The sequence below is a fragment of the Anguilla rostrata genome, chromosome 13, assembly GCF_018555375.3.
Source record: "Anguilla rostrata isolate EN2019 chromosome 13, ASM1855537v3, whole genome shotgun sequence".
Classification (NCBI taxonomy): Eukaryota; Metazoa; Chordata; class Actinopteri; order Anguilliformes; family Anguillidae; genus Anguilla; species Anguilla rostrata.
Window position 1 is genome coordinate 31,447,832 of NC_057945.1, and position 26,313 is coordinate 31,474,144.

General features: G+C 41.1%; 1 long non-coding RNA gene across 1 annotated transcript; it reads right to left on the reverse strand.

Annotated features, from left to right (window-relative positions):
- Nucleotides 1-3,119: 3,119 nt before the first annotated feature.
- LOC135238217 (uncharacterized) lies at nucleotides 3,120-26,055 on the reverse strand. The gene is made up of 3 exons (XR_010325046.1): nucleotides 25,523-26,055; nucleotides 5,818-5,919; nucleotides 3,120-3,264 (listed from the first exon to the last, which is right to left on the reverse strand). It is a non-coding gene; the product is annotated as an uncharacterized LOC135238217 (long non-coding RNA).
- Nucleotides 26,056-26,313: the final 258 nt, after the last annotated feature.

Sequence of the window (26,313 nt, forward strand, 5' to 3'; positions counted from 1 at the left end):
TTCAGTCAGCACAGAGATGCCCCATAGCCAGTGGCGACTGGTGAGCTGAAAATTGGTGGGGCGCAAAACTTTCCTTTAAACTAATCATTGATCTCAAAGTGCTTTAATTAATTTCAGTGATTAACAAGCATGCAAACGAGCTGACTAATCATTACATTACATTACAGGCATTTAGCAGACGCTCTTATCCAGAGCGACTTACACAACTTTACAAAGCATTTTTACATTGTATCCATTTATACAGCTGGATATATGCTGAAGCAATGCAGGTTAAGTACCTTGCTCAAGGGTACAACAGCAGTGTCCTTACCCGGGAATCGAACCTACGACCTTTCGGTTACAAGTCTAGTTCCTTACCCACTGTGCTACACTCCGTCTAATCAATTGGAAAGTGACAACAGCTTTGCATTGTGTTTGGGTGATTAAATGATTGGCCTAAATGCGATTTAGAAAAATCATTTTTTAATCACTATCAGTGGCGGAAACTTCTCCTGATTTTCCTTTAGTATCAATACAATTAATCCACAAAATAGCCTACTCAATATCATCATATAGCCTATAGCCAGCTCTCCCCAAATAGGCAGTTTTAGCAAGTAGCCTATAGGCCTTATAGCCTACATTTATTTTCATTTGCAGTACGAAATTGTGCATATTTTTAATCAACATTATTTGCGTGTACTTCTTTCTTCGCACTTGTATTCATGGCAAATATCTACAATGTGTAGATTGTAAACAATCTTGCAGCGCAGGTTTTGTTTTTGCTGGTTATTCTGAAAGCTAACATGGTAGATAACTGACTGGTGTGTCTTGTTTGTTAAGTGTAGACTACTTGGTGATTAAAACGGATTTTTAACGGATAAATTGAATTTATGAATTAATCCCCTAACACGGTATGAAGATGCTGTGTGTTAGGCTAGGCCACTTGCCATTTGATTAGTCCGATTGTTGGCATGCTTGATAATAAAGGAAAATTAATGAAAACAGGTTCAGATCAATGATTCGTTTAAAGGAAAGTTTTGCGCCCCACCAATTTTCAGCTCGCCAGTCGCCGTTCCTTAGCTGCAGAAAGGAGTTGTGGATTTACACCAGACCTGCAGAAAGGCCGGTCACAGTGCCAATGAAACAATAAAAACTCTGTAGCAACCGGCAGGCAGTCTATAAATGATTGGTTGATGGGATTTCAAAGTAAACAGCACTCTTGGTGGCCTGATCATTTTTGCAGGTGACAGTATATTTGATTTTCTGGATCTTTAGGCCAATAAATATTGCATCCCATGACAAATACCATGACTGTGCTTTGCCATACTCACTGGTCTACTTGAGAGAAGGTGTCTCTGGATGTTATTTAAAATAATTTCAGCCACTAAAATGAATAATATACAGAAGTGTTTAAGTTATTTTAATTTCATTTGTTGTTCATGGGGGCATAGGACAATTACACAAATGATTATGTAAACTTGATTGAGAGTATTGCATCAGATCTGTTCAAGCAGCGGACATTAAAAACATTTTAGATTTACCTTGAAAGTCCACTCTCTCAAAACACATGACAAGTTTTTCACTTGTTGCTGCAAACCATTGATAACCTCTTGCTGGCAGTGAGGTTCCTACTGTAGTCCTCATCTGCCTATTGCTGATCTCAGTCAGATTTTTGGATTACATATACAGTTTCTGCAAGGCAAATTTAAACTGGCCTGCCATTGTAGTAGTTATCTGTTACCACCAGGTGTCACCAACATATTGCCCTCCTAAGTTTAGCATGTTACTCTCAGACAGGATCACACTATATACAGGCAGCGGCTAAACATTGGCAAAAGTAAAGGGTCAGTTTTCAGAACTCATTCTAATACACACGCTAAATCAAATTCATACAAAGGCTTCAAATGCTAATCTAATTCAGGCGAACTGTAACCAGGAACAGTGTCCCTTCTGTCTCAATCCCAGGCCCTGCCAAATGTAATCAAGTTCAGGGAAAGGTCTGCGGGGGTCTGTGGTGACGTCCATACAAATGGTGTCTTTCAGTCAGGTTGCCTGTATGATATGCTGTGGTCTGGGTTCTGCTTGACTGATGTGATAACTATGACAACAAAAACGAGATCATCAACAGGCCAGCAGACTTCTGTTTGAGCAGGTTATTTTTAGGAAACTGAGGGGACATACTGCAGTCACTGTATCGTGCTGACGCCTATGATTAAGGGCAGAGAAAACACTGCCCAAAGATAATTTAATTGATTTTACGAAAGGAACCAATGATTCTAGCAGCACGCATCCACTGTCAGTGGATAGCCCTCACGTGTGGCCTCAATTCAAAGCAAATCAATAGTTTTTAAACTCACGAAGACAGTCAAACTCCAAATCACTTTTTTGACATTGTACACATTTAAACTCACATAAGGTCTCATTGAAGACATCTTGTCTCCATTCAGCCTTCTCACATTTTCACTGGCTGAAGTCATAAAGCCACCTGTTTGACGTTACGTAAGCATCCCTGCTAGTGCCAAGGTCTTATGGATATGCATTGTCTTACATATTAGAAAAAAACATGCAAATTCAGTCCAACTATGGCATTGCACTTAATTTGCAACTACCCCAGAGAGTGGGGGTTGTTACATCAAGACTAGAGCAAAATTTTAACATAAAAAAATAATAAAATAAGCATTACCAGGACTGTAAGGCACTTAAGTCACAGCCCACACATTTTTCTCCTCTTCTTGTACACTTGACAATCTTGGCCCTTTTCAATTTACATTAATGGGAAAATATATTTCATTTGCAAAAAAAAGGCAGAGATATTGCTTGTCTCAGAAGCGCTCACAGCATGCTGCCCTGACAGAGTAACAGAAAGATGGGTGGGTGAATTTCACATCCTGTAAATCTAGTTTTGTGGAGAAGCCCACAGCTGCCTTGCAGGACACCGAGGTGCAGACTATGCTCATTACGAGCGAACTTGACCCGGACTGCTATGCCCACTATGTGCAGAAGTGTTATGCTAAACATATGGTGTGACCTGGCCTATGGGTAGTTACGTAACTGGCAGACCTTGAAGCCTCCGGCACATCTGTTATGATGTTCTGGTGCTTAGGTAACTGGATTGGTTGGGGGGTGAAAAGCCTACCTAGAGAACTCACCACATGTAATCGCTTTAAAAAATTCTGCTGAAGAAAAGAATGCCTTGATTGGCTCCGATTCCAGAACCAGCATATCTGTATAATTATGAAAGTCCCAAAGACAAACAAGCTCTTCCAGAGAACCAGCCCAGGAAACCTGTTTTGGGGCAGGATTGGGGGAAAAAAATGTGAGAAAAAAATGAGTCAGGTTACGCAACAAATACTCCTCCCAAATTCATAATCTTGCATTTGAATCTGTTTGCTGTCAGGGCATATTTATACATGATCTCACACTTTTTTGCCCCTGTATAATTTACATGACAGAAATGGTTTTTGGTCCTGGGGTGGGGAGCAATCCTAGATTTGAAGCCCTCCAGAGATTCACTTCCTCTTCAGACACCTTGCGAAATGTGCTGGCTTGAAATTTGAAAAGATATAAATCAGAAGTAGTTTTTAAAAGCATTTAACAAAGCGGACTAGAGTGCAATAAATTACAGGAATAATACAGTATGTACCCTGACGTAAAAGCATTCCAGGGGTTCTCACACATGGCCCTGTGAACGTTGGTTTCTGTTCCATCCAAAACTGTAACCCCCCCTGAACTGAACGAATTGTTCTTAAATTGACACTTGTAAGGTTTGCTGATGGATCATTTGGTTCGGTAGCTTGCAGTTGAAGGAGGGAATGGTGCTGAGCAACATGCTTAACCTGAATTGTTCCAGTTTGATGTATAGTATGTTCATTAGTTCAACCAGTCCTCGTTTAATGGCGTGAGTTTTACCGGTGGCCGTTGCCTACCCTACCCTCCCCTGTAGCGAGACCACTTGGCTAGTTTCAGGTTGCTCCTCAAGCACAACCTCCTCACGCAAACACCAGTACCTCATATATTCAAAGGCAGACGCAAAAACACATTTGGCCCAGAGGAACACAAGGCATAGACATTTTCCTGAAGATCAGGTTGGTAGGGTCACTAGGGAGGCGGTCCTGACCCTTTTAGAGTCCAGCTTTAGCAGTAAGCCATAAACACGACACCGCATCAAAGCCTATCAAGTGAAACTGACACCACGTCAAATAAAATAAACCCCATCCCCCACCCCCCACCCCCCTACCCCTTCATTCCTGTGGTAGAGGATGACATAACCTAGGGACATGTAGGAGTTGTACTGCAGACAACAGTTCCTGTCAGTCACAGCCAGTGTGTGGAAACAAAGCTGGACAAGGCATGATGGGATACTTTTTTGTGAGCTGTACTGTGTGTCTTTTCACCAAAAAACTGAGGGCAGGACATAAGTGTGAATACTGAAGGATATGGAATATTATATAGAAATACAATCTTCTGTGCTTCTGTATAAGCGCTATACATTCCCTTCTCTGTGTTCCAACATGGCTGTAAAATGTATTTTTAATTTCAATTGTATCAATTGTCTTTAAAATATACTTTGGAATGAAGAGCCTCAAATTGACAAGCTTTTTTTATTGCATTGTGCAGTTAAACATAATCTTGAAATGAACTTACAGTACACATGACAATAAAGAACGGTAGTTCTTAATGAATGTTTTCTGACTTGAAATAATGACTCTAAGGTAACGATGTCTGATACATGAAAAGCTATGAAAATATGAAATTGTAGGCTACAGCATGTGTGCCCTCAGTACAACCAGACCTGAAAATTCCTCTTCATGGGAAACTTTATCAAGCACATCAGTGTCTGTGAAACAGCAACACCGAACATAATAAAATTAACAGCTTCTCATAACCATGCAGCAACGGATGCTATTCGGGGAAATAGCCTGTACACATTTGAATTCTTTCTACTGGGAAAATAAATGATCTTGCTCTAGTTGATGCAGTCTGTCCTATTGCCTCTATGGCCTGGAACATATGCACCATGAATTTAAGAAGGGCATTGAGACATAATACTTTTATTAGCAGTCTGTTTAACAGGCTTATTGTCTCTGAAGTGAAAAAGGAAAGCGAAGTGTCAGTTGTATTGAGGAGATGAATAAAAACATTGCGTTAAAGGAAAATGTCTGGTCATGATTGGAAGGATAAAAAATTAACTTATTGGATGGAAGAGCACTACATTGTCTAAACAGATGTGTTAAAAACTCATAACGTGTTACTTTTAACACATCACCATTTCTAGTTAAGGACAACACATTATGTGTTACTTTCAACACAGTCTGTTTTAAAAAAAAAGCCTCCCTTTGTAACACAAAAAACTGTCTATTTGTAAGACAAAAATAGTAACGTTGACGCAAAATGTGTTGAAAGTAGCACAAAAGAAGTACCGCAAAAAGAGTGTTGGATATTAGCGCATCCTTTTAGAGAATGTAATGTTTCAATTAGTTCCCAAGCTGGTCCAAATATGAACATCAGCGGTTTATATCCTGGTGCATCATAGACCCATCTCAGAAGGTAAGGTTGCATAGTCCGCGAATGGACAAAAACAAAACCATGAAGAGAAGAACATTGGAACAATGGCCAAATGTTAGCAGGGAGACCTGTGTGTGAGGTTGTTCATAGGGCAGCCAAACTCAACCATATATTAATCCCCATTGTGGCCAAGGCTTAGTTTCATGACCACAGTACTTTCTGTATTATGACACATTACCTGCTTGAATACAAAATAGGAGGTGTGTGGACTGTTCCCTCTCTTTAGATACACATAAATAAACAAATAAGTAAATAAATAAATAACACACACACCTTTTATATGATGTCTTTGTGGTCTATGCTCTTGTCTGTGAAGCTGAATCAAAGTCAGTGATTTTTTGGGAAATCCAGCTGACACCGGTCTAAAATTGATTTCTAAGAGAGGGAAAGAAAATAAGAGGAAAACAGGCAGCTTCACTTAAAGACTTAAAGTCTCCACATCTGAGAAAACAGCATGACTCAGTCACCACAATCAGCAGCATACACAATCACTGCAATCAACAACAGACAGAATTATCGTCATTACATTAAAATCTGATTAAAGCTCAGCCTTGTTCTGTGGCCTTTGGGATAGCATTAAGCGAGAGGAACAGTTGCCACGGCTGAGCTTCCACAGCCCTCTCACACCGCAGAGGTGGCCGGAGCACGAACAGCGATAACACAGGGAAAAGCTCCTCCGGATAACGGAGTGGAATTACTGAACACTTCCAAGCCGTCGGTTCTGTCACCGGAGAGGAAAAGACCCCAGGTGCTTCGCTCCTGTCCTCAGTGTGCACGACCATTACTGCTGCACCAGTGCTGCTGTAGGCCACTGCTGGGTTTCCAGCACCACTGTTATAATAATAATAATAATAATAATAATAATAATAATAATAATAATTTAATTCACACAACCTATAACATTTAGAATATACATGCCATAGCACTTTCAAACCCGCTAAAAAAAAAAGATAAAAAAATAAAAACCAAAGTAACAAGGTAAAATTAGACCAACAAAACATAGGCAGCATTGAAAATGATAAGAGAATATTAAGAAGCATAAATACAAAATAAAAATGACACAAAATGAAAACATAATTCACCCGAAGGCGTTATTTAAAAGTGACTTAAAAGTTAAAACTGTCATCTGCCTCACCCTTTCTAATGTTAACAGGGAGTGAATTCCAGAACTTGGGAAGACCGTGTCAACTTCAGTTTTTTTAGTCTGGGGCTCGAGGGCTCTCTCAGTGAGGACCTGGGGCAATGCCCCAGAACCACATGCCTTTGCTCTGGATCGCGACCTCTGCAGTGACAGTGCCATCCATGTTGTTCACGGCAACCTCTTCAGCCTACTCGGAATTCTGCTCGTCAACATCTTTGTCAGTTTTTGACCAAAGGCCTTCTCCTTATCGGGTTGGCCCCAGGACAGTATCCGTTTGTCGCATGTCCTCCAAAGAAATGTGCAAGATATGTAGTAAATAATTTGCTTTGTCTCAAATAACAACGGAGAGAAAAACAATGTCCGTCGTGTCTGCTGAGTGAACGGGGTCAGCAACAACATCACATTACATTACACTACAGCCATTTAGCAGACGCTCTTATCCAGAGCAACTTACACAGCTTTCACAACGAGAGCTGAAGGAACGCAAGCCTGGTAGTGATGCAACTGAAATAAGAAACAGTTGCTTATTTTGAGAAATAACAGGAGCTGAATGGCAGACCTTTTTCGACTGTGATGCCTGGTTTATGGAAGTTGTGGTTCTAACAGACAACATATGGAAGAAAGTTCTGCAAAGGCCATTTTCTTCAATGGATCAATTGTGCCTTTCGCCCCCCCCCCTTTGGCTCCATGAAAAGGAGGGGTTGGGAACTTTACTGTACACATGTTTTACACATGTGGACAATTTTAAGCTATCATGCAGTACCATTTAGGCCACGGTACATTACAGTCTGAAGGGAATTTTATAGGATATCACCGTTTCTGTTTCGGTCAGTCGATTGAAACCTGGTAATTGTGTTTGCACTGAAGACATTTATGCATTAACAACCAGTTAAGCATGGTTGAGACTAAACCCTCAAGAATTAGTAAGTGGCAAATAGGAACAACAGTAAGCTGAAGCTACGATTTCCCATTTTCTTTTTTCATTTTTCAAAACACAAACCCCTCCAACTATATGTCTCTTCACCAGATATGTTAAGTGGGTAAAACTGTCACTGGGTCTTACATTTATATTAGCATTCAATTAATTATCACTTATGAAGAGGAGCCTAAATGAAAATAAACAGACATATTTTGTCACCAGGAGCAAGAACTTAGCAAACATTGATTCTACTGGGGGGGAAAGATGCATTGGGTAAACAGCGCCAACCCCTGGTGACTCACTGTCATAGCACAGCAATAGGAATGAATACACTGAGGTTTTCAAAGTTGATGAATCAGTTTTTAAAAATTATTTTAAATAAGAAACACTAAACTTCACAGTTATCAAGGAAGACAGCTTATCTTATCTACATGAGTCAGGCAGCTGTTTCTGTTCCTAGCACCGAAAGTCTACATATGATAAATCAAATGTCTAATTTGGGTTCCATTTTCAAGGCAGGGAATTCAGGAGAATATTATAATGAGATGACCAAAAGAAAAAAAATTCCTAGCCATGATCCACATACAAAAATAAATAAATAAATTATTACACCTTACGTATGTTTTTATATTATTATGGCTATTTTTGTGAACAATGATGAAAAAGAAAGAGACACAAATACAGAGAACTAAATTATACTATGACCAATAAACACCACAAAGGTTCATGGCCAAGTGAACATCCTAACAGATTACTTGACTTTTCCCAAGAGCAGCAACCCAATTTTCATTGTCAGTAATTTCCCATTACAAATATATCACTTATCTGTTTATGTCATAAAATATGCATTGATTCTGTACTGTTGATATCACAAAAATATTAAACAGAAGATAAAAAGATAAACACAAATAGTTCAAAATAGCTGGACAATATTCAGCAACCAATCAAATTAAGACAGACATTGTGCATTTTTATAGTCCTTTGTTGGAAAACAGTTAAAACGGACTGCAAATCATGAACCAAGTAATCTTCTGTCTCTCTTTTCATCCTTGACCAGTTACCAGTACATTTTGACCTTCGACTCCATCCTTCAGGGTTCCTCCCAACCACAAGAGTGGTTGTCAAGGAGATGAAGGACAGAGAGTCGCTGCCAATCTCTAGTCAAGCGATGATAAAAAGCAGGTGAAGGTTGTGAGGAAGAGGGAAACGGAAGGATCACACATTTCACTGATAGCTGAGGGTTTAGATTGTGTAACACAACATATTCACAACCACTGAAAGATAATACTTCACCTTAGATGACTGAAAGTACTGACAATCAGAAAACACAGACTTCCACCTGTATTAGCCTCACTGATTTCCCTCATGACAACTGTACTGCATATTACTGGCCCTTGCCCTGGCCTTTTCTTCCAACGAAACGGAAAAGCTGAAGGACATTTTACAAGTGTGTGTATTGACTGGGGGTGAGTTTATAGCAGAGCACTGCAGTGGAACTGTTGTTTAGCATTGAAGGGGACCATATGCCCACACTGCCACCAGTCCGAATGCTTATACAGATGCAGCCACTCTCACTCGGACAAGTGTCAGAGTCCCACAGGTCTCACAAACATGGATTGAAGCAGGCAAAACAGAGCTGAACAGACACATTGCGCCCAACGGCCCATTTTCTCCACTGTCATTTTCCACAATCACAAGTATCCCTTGGAGAGCACTGAAGTCTTTTCACGTCTGATTAATTCTGTAATTGTAGTCTCAATTTTAGTCCTATTACAGCTTTATTTAGACACACAAAATGGTCTTTTCTAAATCAATAGTAATAAATCAGTGTTCATTTTTATGTTTTACTGCAGCAAACAGCGCTAGACTGAGCACGCTTTTCCAGAGGGAATAGAAAACCAGAAAACCCTGCGCCAAATGGTTAGGCGAGGGTAATGAAAATGAACTCCCCAAACCCCAGAAAAAGAGATGTTGTCCATGAATTCACACCAGACAAGTTCAGTTGGCAAATTCAGGGACTTGATTCAGCCCAATGAGTACTGAACAACAAGCCTTCTGTTTTAAATATCCTCAAAACACGATTATTCATGATGAACTGCAAAAACTTTAATCATACAGGCAATACACCGACATGAAAAGAAACACAATACACGCGACACAAGCACATTTTGCCCTGCGATGGACTGGTGACCTGTCCACGGTGTATTCCTGCCTCTTGCCAATGCATGCTGGGATAGACCACAAGCACCTCCTACAACCCTGACCAGGAATAATTGGGTATAGACCAGGGGTAGCCAACCCAGGTCCTGGAGAGCCACAGGGTCTGCTGGCTTTTGTTTTTTACTCGGCACTTAATTGATCAATTAAAGCAGTTGATTACACAGTTAACTCACCTCACCTGGTTTATTTTGTGTAAGTGGTTGTTGTATTGAAGGTCAAAACAAAAACCCGCAGACCCTGCGGCTCCCCAGGACCGGAGTTGGCCACCCCTGGTATAGACAATGGATAAATGAATGGACAGAAACATTTCCCACTCCTGTTTTATAAGAGAGGCTTCTTTCACTGATAGTAAGTTACTGTGTTCTGAAAGTCATTGGGAAGGACTAATGCCCCAGTAGCTTGGGGAACCATGGCCTACTTACAGCATACATTTAAATTTTAGGCATTTAGCAAACTTACATTCTTTACATACAATCCATTTACAGAGCTGGATTATTTTAAGTGCCTTGCTCAAGGGTACAATTGCAGTTTGCCACCTGGGATTTGAAACCCGCAGCCCCAATCCCCTTACCATTATGCTCCACTGCTGCCCTTACTTAAGCCAGTTGTGTCCTGCCACTGGGGACACAGATTTGACTAATGACAGAGCCCGGGGTTGAACCCACAAAAATAATAGCGGCTGTTCTGTGCAACGAGACTTTGAGGGTGACGCCATTGAATTCAGAGTCGTTTCAGGGCCTTGCAGCAGCTGTGTGCTGGCATTGATACTTTCCCTCTAGTGCCCTGTTAAGTACCTGGAAACTAGTTATTCAGCAACTCTAAATCTAGACATGAGTCACATGATAATTGTATTGAGCAAGTATAACTATGGTCTTCCTCCTGATTTTCATTCTACAAATAAGTTAATGCGCTGATTTAAGTCTTTATTTTGATAGTATAGATAAGTACAACATATGACTTAACACAGACTGTCAGGTCACAATTATTTCAAAGGGCATAGATGGACCGTAAGGGGTTTCTTTGGCAAGTGTTGATCCACATTGCTTCATAACAACTTGGTTCAAACAGAGTGCACGCCACAATTTCTTCTTGTGTCTCAAATTTTGCAATTCATGATTGCAGGGACACCTAAAGGCTCTTTTGTGTTCTGCAGGGAAAAGAAGGAGAAAAAAGCATGAGGTCACAAAGTACATTAATGTCTCCTCCTAACGTGATTCCCGGCCAATATGCAAATGAATACAGTCAGACAGACAGTGAGCAATGTCTGGCTTTTCCAGTTTTTCCCCTGAACACATGGCCGAGGCTGACGAATGCCCAGTCTCCGCTCACACTGTACTGTGCAGCAGTGGGCAGCTCTGGCCAATAAAGGCGGCAGTATGAGGAGAGATCTCCACCTCACAGCCCACAGAAGGTGCCCTTTGACACGAGTCTGAAAATCAGACAAGGCTCCCGTGTGAGCGGGGATTGGCTCGGCAGGGAGGCTCGATGCAAGAGAACAAGGTTCATCATTCGTCCAGGCCATGAACGTGCACCTATTCAAACAACAAGATGGGTGCCGTCCAAACCGGTGTTCTGTCTCAACTCTGTGGAAGTAACAAGGTATAATACAGACCTGGAAATTACAGAATATGTAGGAAAATTAAGGGACTGACTTACTAAGAAATTGGTTTAAAACGCTTAGAAACCAGGGGGCACTGCATCAACATGCCAGAATCAGGCTCAGCCAACTGTATTCAACAGTCATTTGGAATGTTGCGACTTCCAAAGATGCTGCAGCCAACTGTATGCAGCCTCAGGAGGCTGACAACCACAGTCAGCGCATGAAACAAACTGGAATCGATTCCAGACCGAGTGGGCACTGCCACATGCTGGGAAATGCTGTCACAGGATGAGCCACACAGTAGCCCATTTTTGCCAAAACCTAAAAACAAGTAACCTCTGCGTGTGCATCTCAGCACGACAAAGTGCTGATCTACCACATAGCACCTGTGCAGTACTTGTTGAAAATGACATCATCGGAATAGTATTACAGAGCAAGGCAGTACCAGGAGAAATTTCCAGACAGAACATTACATTTCCCTCAAGGCAGAATGGTATCAGTACCTTCTGGGATCAGTGCAAATGCTAAAACACAACTTTTTCCTCAAAGCTTTAAAGATTATTTTCTTTTTAACTGAAGAAATGTAGGGAAATTACATGGTAGTACTTGTGTTTGGAGGTTTGGAGCAGTGCCATTTTCTAGTCAGGAATCCAGGTTTCTGAATTCAAGATTATGGGTTCGGTACCCAGCGGTAGTGCTGCTGTTGTGTCCTTGAGCATGTTAAATATCTGCTGCAAAGATAGATTGTATATAAAAATGTAGTCTGTTTATGTGTTGCTTTGATCTCAAATGCTGTAATGTTACTGAAAATTATTATTCCATTATTAGTTGCCAACATTTTCCTTATTGTAGGGAAAATGTTGGCTATAATCCTTTATTAAACTCTCCACATATCCATGACCCCATTAATTAGATTTAACCTTCTTTAGCCTAGTAAATTACTTGTAATACAAAATACTTGAAAGATAACTTTAGATATAAAATACTTGTAAGATAACTCAAAAAAAATCATTAGATAGTTTTAGAGAGTCCGTTATTACCTAATCCTTAACCAGGCAAGAACAAGCCTGTACAGCACTAGTATTAAAGTATTCTTACCAGCACATTTGCCCCAAAGATTCTGTACAGCTGTACCTGCATCAGGTTCCCTGATGGGGGCACTCTCAAACTCTGGACCAAATAAACCCTTAGAAACATGTTTTTTTTGGAGTGTTAGATATTTCACTATTTTATTTAAGGGGTGAATGAATTAGGTTTGCTGAACTTGATGAATTTGATGAATCAGTGCTACACAGACAAAGGACAAAACAGAAAATTTGACAGACAGGGTATTAAAAATCATCAGCAGAAGACAGGTCTTTTGGTCTAAAAGAGTTGGTCTATGCATTGCATACAATCACAAAAATCTTTCAATTTATTATTATTTTTTGTGGGGGGGGGGTGGTGGTTCAAGGGGTGGGGGCACGCTGTGTAAGTTGCTCTGGATAGGCCAGTTAAAGGCCATTTGAAGCCAACAGTCTCCATGAATGTGATATACGTAAAATTAACATAATGCTAAATTTCATAAATCCAGAATAAGTATATCAGAAGTAAACTGGAGGCAATTTGACTTATTTTTTGATATCATTAGTCCAGTTTTTTTAATGTTTTGTTTCCTTGTTTTCCAAAAGTAGTCCCCGCATGACATATTAAGGAAAGAACAGAACTGCTCTGCTGAGGACAAGCTGCTGACATCATATCATGCATCATTTGCTAACGTGCGTCAAACCCAGCATCATCAAACAGCAGGGACAGGCATTTTCATGCTATTTTTATTAGAGTCATCATATTGCAGTGGCCATGAATAATGTAGCAGTTTCCTCGGTGACAGATAATTGAACTTTAAAGGATAATAAGGTGACAAGCCAGGTAATGTCACGTCTCGATCATCATCTTTTCTCATGCATTTTATTTAGCTTTTCAGCTGTAAAGCAAATTGTGCACAATATATTATTCTAGATTCTTCATTTTGCATCTCACATTATATGGATGCTCGCACATTTAGGGACCAGTTCCTCAGTGCTGCCGATTCCCCAAGATCAGTTTCCCCAGTTTGTACTGTGAAGGGGATATAAACATAAACCATAATAAAGTGCTGGAATTGTGATTCTTCATTAACGCTTTCTTTCTGTTTGTTATGGAGTGTCATGCATAGACTAGGACAGACCGAGAGGGCACAGAGTGGTTTCCTTACCTGCCAGTATTTTAGTTTAAATGAATGATAAGCATACGAAATTCAGCTGAAAGTGTCTGTGGATTCTCCTTTAGCCTTTCCTCAGGGTGCCTGTCATTTCTGCATTTCTGCACCAACGCCATCGCGCTTGATGCTGTGTCAGTGCTGGTGTCTGTCACACGTGTCTGTTCCCGCGATGCCCCGAGTCCTTCCTAAACATCTCCCAGGGCCAACCCAGCCCTGTCAGACCCCCGTGGGCCCACTCAGCACGACCTGGCAACTTGGCAGATACAAATCGATGTCTCTATTTCCCTTTCGCACCCTCAGCTAAACCTAGCTGCTTAGAGGCCTAATGGGTGAGCCACTTGTTTTCACCACACTGTTAGGAAGGCGAACTGTCGGGGAATGCAACACTGGCAAACACATGCAATGAACTAAAACACAAACAGGTCCACATCTGAATGGCTGACAAGTTTTGGAGTGGCTTAGTCAAAGTCCTGACTTGAACCCAATAGAAATACTGTGGCAGGACCTGAAACAAGGAGTTCATGTTTGAAAATCTACCAATTTTCCTGAATTAAAGCAGTTCCTCAAAGAAGAGTGGGCTAAAATTCCTCCACAGCAATGTCAAAAACCGATACCAAATTATACATTAAAAACATATTCCAAATGAATTACTACTTCGTGTTTGCTTTTCTTATAATGCCTCCAAAATGAAAGATATTGGCGCATCAAAGTGTGTCAATACATTAATTCGACATGAGGTCATCTTCACATGTCGTTCAACAACAATGCACAAAATCCCTCCATTCAATGGCAAAATACAAGCTCAAAAGGTCTTGTATTTTACCATTGCCATTGCCATTTTACTCACAAACCTGTCTGACCCATAAGATGGTCAGGCAGGTTTGTGAGTCCATACGGTATTAACAAACAGCAAAACAACGCAGAGGGCTGTTTTATGTCATGTGATCAGCAGTAGTAGTTTCCTTAATTCAACAAGGGCGCTCATTTCCTGATGGCTGCTCTATTTGGCAATGATGGACAGCGTTGTCACTGAACCACTTTTCCCACAGTCAGATTTCTCGGTCATCCATAAAAACCTGTACAAAACGATTGGTGCTAAATGAGTCACCCTTTACTTTGAAATATCACGAGGGTTCATCGCCGTATACAGGGTTACTTCAAAAACAAACTGCGCACGCATTACTGCGAATGATTTATTGTGGACCTTAGAGCTCAGAATCTGTTTACACTGTCGGGTAACTGCTGTTAACAACCCAAGCGGATAATTACTATTGCACACATATACAGTAGCCAGTGTAGTCCAGAGCCAAGATCGAGTCTGTAAGTCAAAGTGTGAGGATCACCAAGTTCGTTGTTTTTATTTGCCCAATGAGAGCTCTAATCCACAGCTGGATGGTCTTTTTCGTAATAAGGGCAACACTACACAAAGAGGCAGTGTCCCTCCGAGGCGTTTGAACTCACCAGCGTGCAGTCATGGGAGGAGAACCCACCTCTCGGTGAGCGTAAGGCTTTCAGGGGAAATACACTGTGCTTACGGAAGAGAAACACGTGCTTTAAATAAACGGCGGACAACCAAACAAATAAGCAGGGAGCCGATTTGGTTAGGCTGTTGCAATAAACGCCCCTCATGAAAGCTTCCGGCCTGAATTTCAGCATTATTAGCCTAACCTCTGAAAAACATTGTGTCAGCAAGAGTTCTTGTTCTACGTAATTGCAGCTAAAGAGGAACCTCTCTTTCTGTGCCAGAACTGATTGAGTTAAGCTGTTTACTCTGTGGCCTGTAGATCTCAGGACAGAGAGGGGTTTTGTGCTGGATTAGCCCCATTTATACTATAGTTCACAACTAATTTGTTTACTGCTCACTGGCCACGCGGCGCGTCAGCCACCATTGGCTCTTCTGCACAAACAAGTTTACTGTCACTTGTTTTTGCACAGAAGGGATATGATCTGAAATAAATGACTCCCTCATTTGCAATAATTGGCTGCCTAGTAATCAATAAACAACATCATAAACAGATGTCTGCAGGAGCACAGGACACAGGAGAACAGAGACTCCTTAAACAGACCACTGAAACAACCAAACCATGGTAACCAAGGTTTTATGGCAATTTTGCCAGAGAGTAAATATCTTTTAAAGAATATTTACACATTTAAGATGAAACAAAGTGGACTGTTTGATTGTCCAGAAGGCATTGCTCAAGATGCTCTAAGCCTGAAAGGAATTTGGAAAGCAGAACACATCACATGTGCATCACTTCCTTAACTACTACTGCTTTACCTGCTTCTCTATTTTCCTTATTCATTACATCACCAGCAATGATCCGTTCTTGTTTTCAAAGAGAGCTAGTCAGTCAGGACCATTGCAAGGCCAGGACAAGGGTTGGCAATTTGCATGCAATGGCCAAGAATCTCCTGGAATTGATCGGGAATTGCTAAATTCATTCTGGGAGTTGAACTTTTTAAATATTTTTTTTTTGCGGTTGCAACATAAAAATTGAGAAATAAAATAATAGTACTCTTGTGCTTACTGCCTCCCAAAAATTGACATTATGTTGAAACACTGGCATGTTCAATCATGGCTGATAAGATAAACTGTCAACAAGCTCAGCTAAACATGGTCATAAAACGAGATGTGCTATAATTTACCATGCTGTCATCTGGAATTTGTCCGATGGGAGTTGGCAACCCTAGTCTGAACTCAGGATAGGAAGAATGACTTCCTTTTCCAAATACAATTTGACAAACACTGCTCACTTCCAAACAGCATACTTATCGTCAAAAAAATGTAAATACTTGAATACTTTTTTCTTTGTGGGAGGTTATAGTTGCATTATCTATTCCATATAGGTTACTGCAATGTTGACTTAACTTGCTATCAGTTCAGACAACTTCTCACCATTTTAAGTGACAATTAGAAAATACAGATTTCAAGTCAAAGGTATTTTCACAAAGTGGCTGTACAGAGATCCAGACTGACCCCCCCATGAGCATGCCTTGGGCAAGGAAAATCTGAAAAACAGTGGCAAGGAAAATCTCCCTGGCTTGTAACAGGAAGAAACCTTGAGCAGAACCTGATTCGGAATGGGAAGCCCATCTGCTGCTGGCTGGCACCGGTTAATAGGAACAAAGCTGATTACAAAATACAGGCATAATAAACAGAAAAGTGACAGTACATAAATACCAATGACAACATGTAATTGAAGCTGGGCAAGGATGACTCTTGCTGAAAAACCTATTGTTACTGACATACTGGTTTTAAAATAGCTGCTTGGAATTACCAACCATTCTAACCTCTCAAAACACCACTGTCGATCAGTGCATATTCTGTAATGACTTTATCAGTTCATTGAAAGTAAAGCAAAGCAAACACTACACATCTGTAAAAAAAAAATCTGTCTGCATGCTAAATCATTAATATCAAAAAGATCAGTCCATTTGTTTAGACTACCCATAAACACACACACACACACGCACACACATACACAATACTTAAACACATAAATATGTTTCCAATGAATCACAGAACTGCCTCAACCCCCCATCCCCCCTCAACTGACCTCAAGGAAGGCAAATTTGTGAATGAGTGCTGACTACTACCTGATACGACAGAGTCCACTGTTTTTCTTTGCTATACTTAACTGCAGCGCCGTCTGGCAGGAGCAGAGGGCAAACATTCTGCTTCCTGTGTGTTTTTTTCTTCTCCTTGACTGTGCGATTGGCTAGCCTGTCTGCACCACCCGCTAACATTAAACAGCCCTAGCAAGAGCATGCTGAGTGGTATGGCTGCACTGCACACAAGAAGGTTTAATGTTGGAAAAGTGTTTCTGAAAATGGAGCATTTACCTGAGGGTTTCTTAAGAGTCGGCGCACAGCACATGTATGTGGCTCTTGGCATGTAGTGCTGAAGGCGGCGAAATAATTTTGTTAGGTTGTTTGCGACAACCTGACATGCCAATCGACCCGTAAGGAAGATATTACTCGTCAATTTTTATTTGAGTGGATTCACAGATCACTGTGTCATTCCCTATACCCTGATCCCAAAGTGTACCCAGGTCTGTACTTGACTTTCACTTGTTTGGGCACATTATCCGCCATAGATCCAGGGCCATGAGACACCCACACTGAAAACAGCTAAAAGGTCAGGCACTAGACAGGAACCTTTGCTCATCAGTCCTGTCAGGCCCAGCTCCCCCTCACCCCTCCTCCTTATATTTATGCATATTAAGCCCCACCCCAACTCCAACTTTAATACAGAAGAAGAGATGAAAATGTTGTTCTCCAAGTCTATGTTTTTATTCCTTTGTCGTTTCTTGAAACAAACAAAAATGCCTGTGCTTGCACTGACAGACTCGTGATATCTCTACCATTTCTAATACTGTATGTTCCCATTTCAGTCCTCGAAGGATTATCAAAATTCTGCAGGATAAAAATGTAAATCCTCATAGAGGAAACATGTGGGGCCATTGTGATACATGTTGGCCCTGCACAGCCCCCACCCATTAGACTCAAAGAATGAAGGAAACCCGGCTTTGCTGCAAAGTGGAGGTATGTTTCTATGGCATGAAAACACATTCATTCATACAACCCATTTCGGTGCCAAATATCAGGAAACCAAAAGGACCGAATTCTGCTTGCCCTTTGAAGGGGAAAAAACTGAAATGAAAAACTGAAAAACATTTTTTACAAAAAATGGCGCATTCGGAGAAACGTGTGTTGCGTGGCCGAAGGAATTTCAGCCCACGCTGCTTTGCGTACGCGAGTTCTGAAAAACACTCTTATGTGCGTTCAGTGTTTCTGATCACCTGGACTGTTTGTTTGTGCGGCCATTCCACCAGGCAAGTTCCGCAAGGGGGGCGGCGCCTGGAGGACTGGAGGACCCGCCAGAGCGATCTGCGCCCGACCCCGGCTCACACGCCTCACTGTATCTCTTGGAAAGGCATCCCAGGGCCTTGTGGGTAAAAGGCCGCCGCAAATGAATTCAGTGGCAGAACACCCCTGCATTTCACAGAGTATGCTGTGTGCGTAACGTCTCTCGCGTCAGTGGTGAGACAGGAAAAGGGGTTTTGAGTTTAAACATGAGGCACTTCATGACACCTTTACACACCCTCCCCCCACCCCAACCCTCCCCATTGGCCTGCAGGGTGTTTCAGGGTATTTCCCAAAGCCATGCATTTTAACATCATTTTGGCCAGGAGAACAACACCTATTCTGTATGTAGTACTGTGCTTCCTCTCGTTTTATTCATCTTTATGTTCTTTTTATTCGCAGTTGCATCTGGAACAAAAAAAAACCAAAAAAAAACCCCAATTGCAAAATTTTTCTGGGGGGATTTCCAAAGCTGTTCAATTACATGCTCGTTTTCTTTCTGTTCTGCTGCTTGAATGGTGCCTTGTCTAAAAAGCTGGCTCTTTGCACACAACCTCGTTTAGCTTTCAGCTTTTCACATGTCTTCCTGTGGATTAAAGCAAGTGAAACTGGCTTTGAGAATCGCTCTGCATTAAAAGGTCTGCACAATACCTCCAGCATCATACACTTCTCTCACACAGCCTACGGTCACAGACAACCCCTCATGCCCTCACTCCAGAGCCCCATCCCCCCCCAACCCTAACCCTAACCCTAACCCCCCATCACTGCACCATATTAACCGGCTGGCCGTGAGCCTTACCTCAAAGTTCAAACCCGAGCCATTCTGCAGATGGTGTGATGGTATAAAGTATTTGCATAGGCTTTGAGGTTGTCTGGCCGGGGCACAAAGAGCAGGATATTTCACTCAATCAGCTCCACTCAGGGGAACAAGACGGCGCTTTAATAAAGAGATGGTGTTTATCTCTTCAGCGGTGAGAGCTTTTCCTCCAAAATAAATATTTCCTCTTAAAGCAGTCTGTGCTGAGGCTAAAAGAGTGCGATGCATTGATTTTTATTTTTATTTTTGTAATCGCTCTCAGTTTCATCAAAGAGACCCACCTGTTATTCATACATTCGTTGAATGCGCTCTCTTTTCATAGTCGGATGGAAAACCATATTAGCAGTCTGCTGTAAACTGAGCTCGTGATAATAATGGCTATATCACCACTAAAGGTATTCCTCGAGATTCAGTCATCACCTCTACCACAGTCAACCACTAAACCACCTTAATACAAAATGATTTACCTGAATTCAATCAACATTCATTGTTAACTATGATTTACAAATAAAAACAAGTGTTTTTTAAAATATATTTTGGACGGAGTGTAGCACAGTGGGTAAGGAATTGGGCTTGTAACCGAAAGGTCGCAGGTTCGATTCCCGGGTAAGGACACTGCCGTTGTACCCTTGAGCAAGGTACTTAACCGGAATTGCTTCAGTGTATATCCAGCTGTATAAATGGATACAATGTAAAATGCTATGTAAAAGTTGTGTAAGTCGCTCTGGATAAGAGCGTCTGCTAAATGCCTGTAATGTAATGTAATTTTCATTGTGTTTTATGAAGAAACAATACTTCCGCATTTAAAGTGTCAAAAATGAGATGTTGGCTCTAGTTAATTGTGCATAATATAATACCAGAATAATAATTTTTTATATAACAGCACTTTCCGTTAAATGGCGTGCGAGTTTGATTTGGGGGGCTGGAGATGGAAAAAATTAGAAAATTCTGAGAATGCACACGGGCATGCAGGTCCAGGGAAAACAGTGCTCCCTGAATTCAAGCTGTACATAGTGTAGCCCATGATAAACGCTCAGGTGAGAAATTCATCATAAACACCCAGCGTTCTCAAGACATTAAAAGAACCACAAGTTCACTGAACTCTACTGGCCTGGTTTAGACCTCACCTTTATATAACTGCCAGCGTACATATTTATGTTCTTTTAGAGAAAGCAATATAAAGCAGTTCCTGCGCTCTAACCTAGCATGAACTCAAATAACCGCAATAACGGTTGGACAGGCAGATTATTATTGCACGCAGCTTATCAAAACAGTTTACGGAGGTAATAACCACGCTGCACCCAGTCTTTCTAAAGAATGTTTGTTTTGTGCCATTCAGTGTATGGCACATACTGTGATAACCCCGACTTTCTCAAATTGATCAGATTATGTGTTCCGGAAAGAAACACATAATCGGTCTGGTATACTACCACTGTAATATTACAGTTCACCTGCACAAGGAAACCAGTATATCAATGAGAGCACATGTTTGTGAAACAGAACATTAATGTATTTTCACTTTCAGTATTTTGTATTTTGATTGTTTGAGAAATGCTGAGGATTCAAAGGGAAAAAAACACCCCCAAATTATTATAAAATGCTAACATAAACAGAAAACAAGTGTGCTGGCATCTTCATTTTTTTAAGACACTGTTCCAGTGCATAGATGAGACCCACAGTCTGCTAGCATTTCTCAGCTGTGACCACAGTCCCACAGGGTGACACATAATTGGAGCTACTGGTGTCTTTAATCTTTATTATTCTAATCAGATGAAAACAGCAGAGGGAAACGAAACCAAATATGTATTTTAAATGATCAGTTGTATTTCTGGCAATGGAAATAAATGCATCCACTGCACCCACACTTTGAAGAACCTCCAGAGACTGTTTTCCTACTGGCTTTTTGCAGTCTGTGCTGCATCTACAGTGCCATTGAGTATTTGAGATAATATATTAACATGAGTACACCGAAAATGAGACAAATACAGTACATGAACATGTAAACATGCATTCTTTTCCATGACAAACTAGTCAATGGACTGGCAATTGTGGCACAGCACAGTGCTGGCCAACCCTCTTCTGGGAGATCTAGCTTCCTGTAAGTTTTCAGTTCAACCCTAATTTGGCACACCTGATGCTACTAATTAGCATCTCAATGAGATCTCTAGCTGTTGGATGAGGTGTGGGTTAGAATGAAAACCTACGGAACAGTAGATCTCCAGGAACAGGGTTTGACAGCCCTGACATAGCATTTTGTTCACATTGGAGCAGGGGTGTCAAACCCCAGTCTCGGAGGCCCGTCTGCTGGATTTTGGCGTGTTTCAGCACGAGTAATTCACTGAAGTCTTTAATTGGCTAAAGAGTCCACACACACCTTGTTCTCAAGGGCTGAATTGGCAGCTGGTAGAACGGAAACCGCAAATACCTGCAGACACTGTAGCCCTCCGGGACAGGAGTTTGACACCCCAGTGTAAGAGCAACAGCTAGCTAGCTACTCACTGTCGAGCAAGGCCTATCACATGGCCAATGTCAGTGTACAACATGCACAGTGCAAGTTAAAGTAGTGTATCATGTCAAAATGGTTAAGAAAGCCCTTGTGGTTGAATATTAATTGGTACCTAGATTTTTTGTTGAATTCCCAGTCATATCAATTCATATAGTTATGAAATTAAAACTTCTTGGAGTGAAGTTCATGCGCACAAGACAAGAAGTAATGTGATGCTTCCTTCCTGATTGATTGACAGTGATGTTAAGCAGTTGCTGTCTAAGAGATTCTGGATCCAGCATTTAATCTGAAAAGCTTTTATACAGCTGGATATACACTGAAGCAACGCAGGCTAAGTACCTTGCTCAAGTGTACAACGGCAGTGTCTAACCCAGGAATTGAACCTGTGATCTTTAGGTTACAAGACCAGCTCCTTACCCATTATACTACACTGCCGCCTTCATGACTGAAGAGATATCAGTGAGTAGTGTTTAGTTACCAAGCAGATCCACTCATACAGTAGTCAATAGCTTAGTTCACAGGGCTGGCCATTTGTCAAGATGTTTCCTGTGAAGATGTGTCACTGCCAAGAGTCTGTTTACCAAGTAAAGAGGTGGGAGAAAAAAAATCTTCACCCCCTTCTGGTTAATAATAATGTTAATAATGTTATAAAGAACAACTGATTAATTGGAACCAGGTAAATTAGACTGCCCCCTTCAGTTCTCATAAGAGTTCTCGTTAGAGCAGAGGCTGCCAAACTTTTTTTGGTTGCTGGTTTTATTTATTTTGTTTTTACCTTGAGAACAGCAAAAGGGTTTCGGAAAAAAAAAAAAAAACCCTGACATGCACTCATTTCCTCAAACTGGCCTGGCAGAACACAAACAGGCTTGTCTGTCACCTTGGGTTTTGTAACGGGTTTTTTTTTTTAGAGCTTTCAGCAGCAGCACTGTCGAGCAACAGGCTTCCCCAGGTCATTAAAACAGACAGGTTCACAATGCTGAAACTCGCTTTTCACTTTAATTGGGGAACTCACGTCCTCTCGCATTTCCTTCTGCTACATTCTCTTCATCTTAACGAGGGATTAAAAATGAGATGGGGCTGGATGGCATTTATTCTCTCATTCAGCCCATTTAAATCTTTTATGAGTCGAATCAATTAACAGGATTATGAGGAGAAAATTAAAGCAGTGGCCCTCCACCCTGATCGCGACACAGACCTACAGAGACAATATCTCAACCCAGAGGTTTGTGGTTCATATGAACAGCACAGAGTACACTGCATGCATGGCTAGAACTGAATAAGCACAAACATATAGAAAGCTACTTTAGTAATAAAGTTGATATATGAGAGAGAGAGAGAGAGAGAGACAGACAGACAGACAGAATGAGAGAAAGAGAGAAAGAGAGAGAGATATGTGGGTGAAGTCTGTCATTTGTCTGGAGGGAGCAACTGCTTGAATGGCTGAAAGTTGAAAGTAAAGAAGGAGGTAAGAAAGGATGTATGGCTTTTCATTTCAATGAAACAGAATTGCAGCACCAAACTATATGCGGAATGTTGGGGGAAAGAGCCCATTGAAAGCGATGCTGGCAGAAGTCACATTGTGGTAGTTCAGTGGCAGCTAATTGCATGAAATACCTGAAACTGTCCAATAATGCAAATACAAAAAAGGCACCTGACAAAAATCAGCAAGCTCTAAATGCCTGCTTGTACAAATTCATTTTAGGGTGATTACTGTGGCTTCTCACCACAGCATGATGTCTGGGACAGCCTGTACAAGAGCTGGAATCATCAGAGGGGTCTATTATACTGGACTCGCACAAACAGGCCAGGGCACAAGTGGAGCTATGCTTAGCCTGTGTTACCATGGCAGCCCCAGTGATCCGTGGCGATGACTCCCGCCACCTCTGGCTGCTGCTCTTCTGAGCACACAGACAGACTCTTTTCCCTGGCTGCCACCTCGTTTGCCATCTGCTTGCGTCAAGTTACCTACATATCTTTCACCATCTGCGGGGACAGGTGAAAGCAACACCTCCCACACACTGTCACCTGCCAATAACTCACTTGTTCCCCCGGTGGGAAGACATTTGTTATTACTGTCTTACTAAATAGGAAATGTAACAGGTTTTCCTGGTTAACCTGCAGGCAGCATTATGATGATCTTTCAGATTCATCACTAAAGATCTGATTAATTCATCACAGCCGAAAAAAATGCCAGTCCTTTAAACAACTCAAACTGACCACTTAATGAGATGCAGTCAGAGAATAGTCAAGCAGAAAAATGTTCTAAAATAACAGTAAAGCACTGCATATGAGATTTTGGTTATTTATAAAAAGGCAACTTTTTGTTCAGGAATGGAGGGCTCCAGTCAGCAGGTTTTCAACAAAAACTACTCTGGCCAATAGGAAGCCAGCATTCTGCCCAGGTCAGCTGTGCATGAAGTGTATTTCAACATCATGGCTGTGTCCAAAACAATCTACTATCGAATATACAAGGTGTATACTCAAAAGTGGACAAGTAAGCTGTTTCAGGCACAGCCTGTGACTGTGCAGCTCAGCTAGTGACACAGAATGGGATAAAAAAAGGTTGGATGTAAAAAGATCGCGTCAGTTGTTGCAAATTCAAATCAACTGAATTAGGACAGACTCAAAAACACTTGCTGTAAGTCTAAACAAGTTATCACATTGCATACAAGACCAAACCTCCATGATAGTTTTTTGCTCTCAGACCAGCTGGATAATAACGCAGGGAAGCGGGCCAGGGGACAAGGCTCAGCACAGCGACAGCTCAACTCAGCTGAAATGTTTGCTGAGAAAGTATGAACACCAGTCTGGAGGATGAAAGGACATACATTTCTCCTTCCTTTTTTTGTGAATATCAATTCTGCTAAATTACAGCATGTGATAAATGCTATGAAAACAGCAGAAGAAAAGAAAAAAGCAGTGTCATGGTGTCTGGTTGAGGCTGGAGAAGGAGGAAGGAGGAAGCTGTGGTCGGCCGGACCGCGAAAAAGCGAAGCTGCCTCGGATTCACAGAAAACACAGTCGCGGTCGATATCGCACAGGGGGGTCATGACTCACGTCCAAACACGCAATGTGCGATGAAGCATGTTTTGAAGGGTCTGGAATTCTGAGCTCTTAATGACCCCACTGACTTACTGAATTGTTTTAAAAAAAGAGAAGTGGAAGTAAAGATTTGCGATTCGTCGTCTTGGAAATGATGGGTCAGGGTGATGAAATCGTCTGCTAAAGGTGATCGTTCTCAGCTGATAGTTCTCATAAAGCAAAAGGGAAAAAAAATTCCAGTCTCACAAAATTTGAAAAATATCATTAAATGCAATGCTATGTTATCTGAGATACATTAACCACAAAGTGCCTGTTACGTAGATTAGCTTTTCTGCCGTGGAGTCTGTGATGCCATATACAATGAATTGACCATTAGTTCACAACCTTGACCATGTACAGTTTCCTCAGTTAATAAATTATTTTTTACTTAAAAAGGCAAATGCAAATCAGACATTATTAATGCCTGAATCCGAGAGGGTATTTACCTCAGAATGGTGCGGCTGGCCCTATGTTAGTTTCATTTTATATATTAATTAAATCAGATCTCTCAGACAGCTTCAGGTGCCGAGATTGCTTTCATTATTTTGTCTGGCCTTAGTATTTGTGTTTATTGCTGAAAGCTTCTTACCTGAAAGAAGAGCCTGGACAATGTGAAGAACTTCGGGTTGTATGCACTTCCGTATGCACGTCCCACAACTCATAGTGAAAATGGAAAAGCTGTATTTGACGTGTGTAGCTGTATCCTGAGCAGATAAATCAATATTTTAAACTATACAGTTTATAGGACCATTGACAGCTATTCAAGCATCTGTATAATAGATATTCAAAACTAACTCCATTTCAAAGTGATTACCACTAGATGCACACAAGGAAGGTGTGACTGGCTGAGCTAGACTTCAGATAACAAGTGTCATCTGTTCAATCAAGGCTGCTTGATTGCAGGAGTGTGAGTTCGTGGTGCCAGGTTCAACCTTTTAGGCCTAATTAGCTGCATTGCACTGACCTAAGGGATTGAAAAGCCATTGGCCATTTTTTACCAAAATGTGGTGGGAAGTAATATTTAATTCTCTGTTTATTGAAGGCAGGTCCTCAGCCTTTAGATCACAAATACAATGAGAAAGCAATCATGTCTTAAGTATAACTTTTAAAACTGGTAAAAAAATTAAATAAATAAATAAAAAGGCATCAATAATTGAATTGAATAAGTGTAGGTATTGTCAGGTGTCTGCCAATAAGATGCAGCAAAACTTATTTTTTTCATTGAGAAGTACACCTTATTTAACGTCCATTTGAAATGGAAAGAAAATTGAAGAATTATTCCTGCTCACATTTCATGTTTATCTAAAGGGTGCCTTAATGTTAAAGTATTTGTGCTCTGTTTATTGGTAGTAGCTTTCATAACCTAACCAACAGTTCATT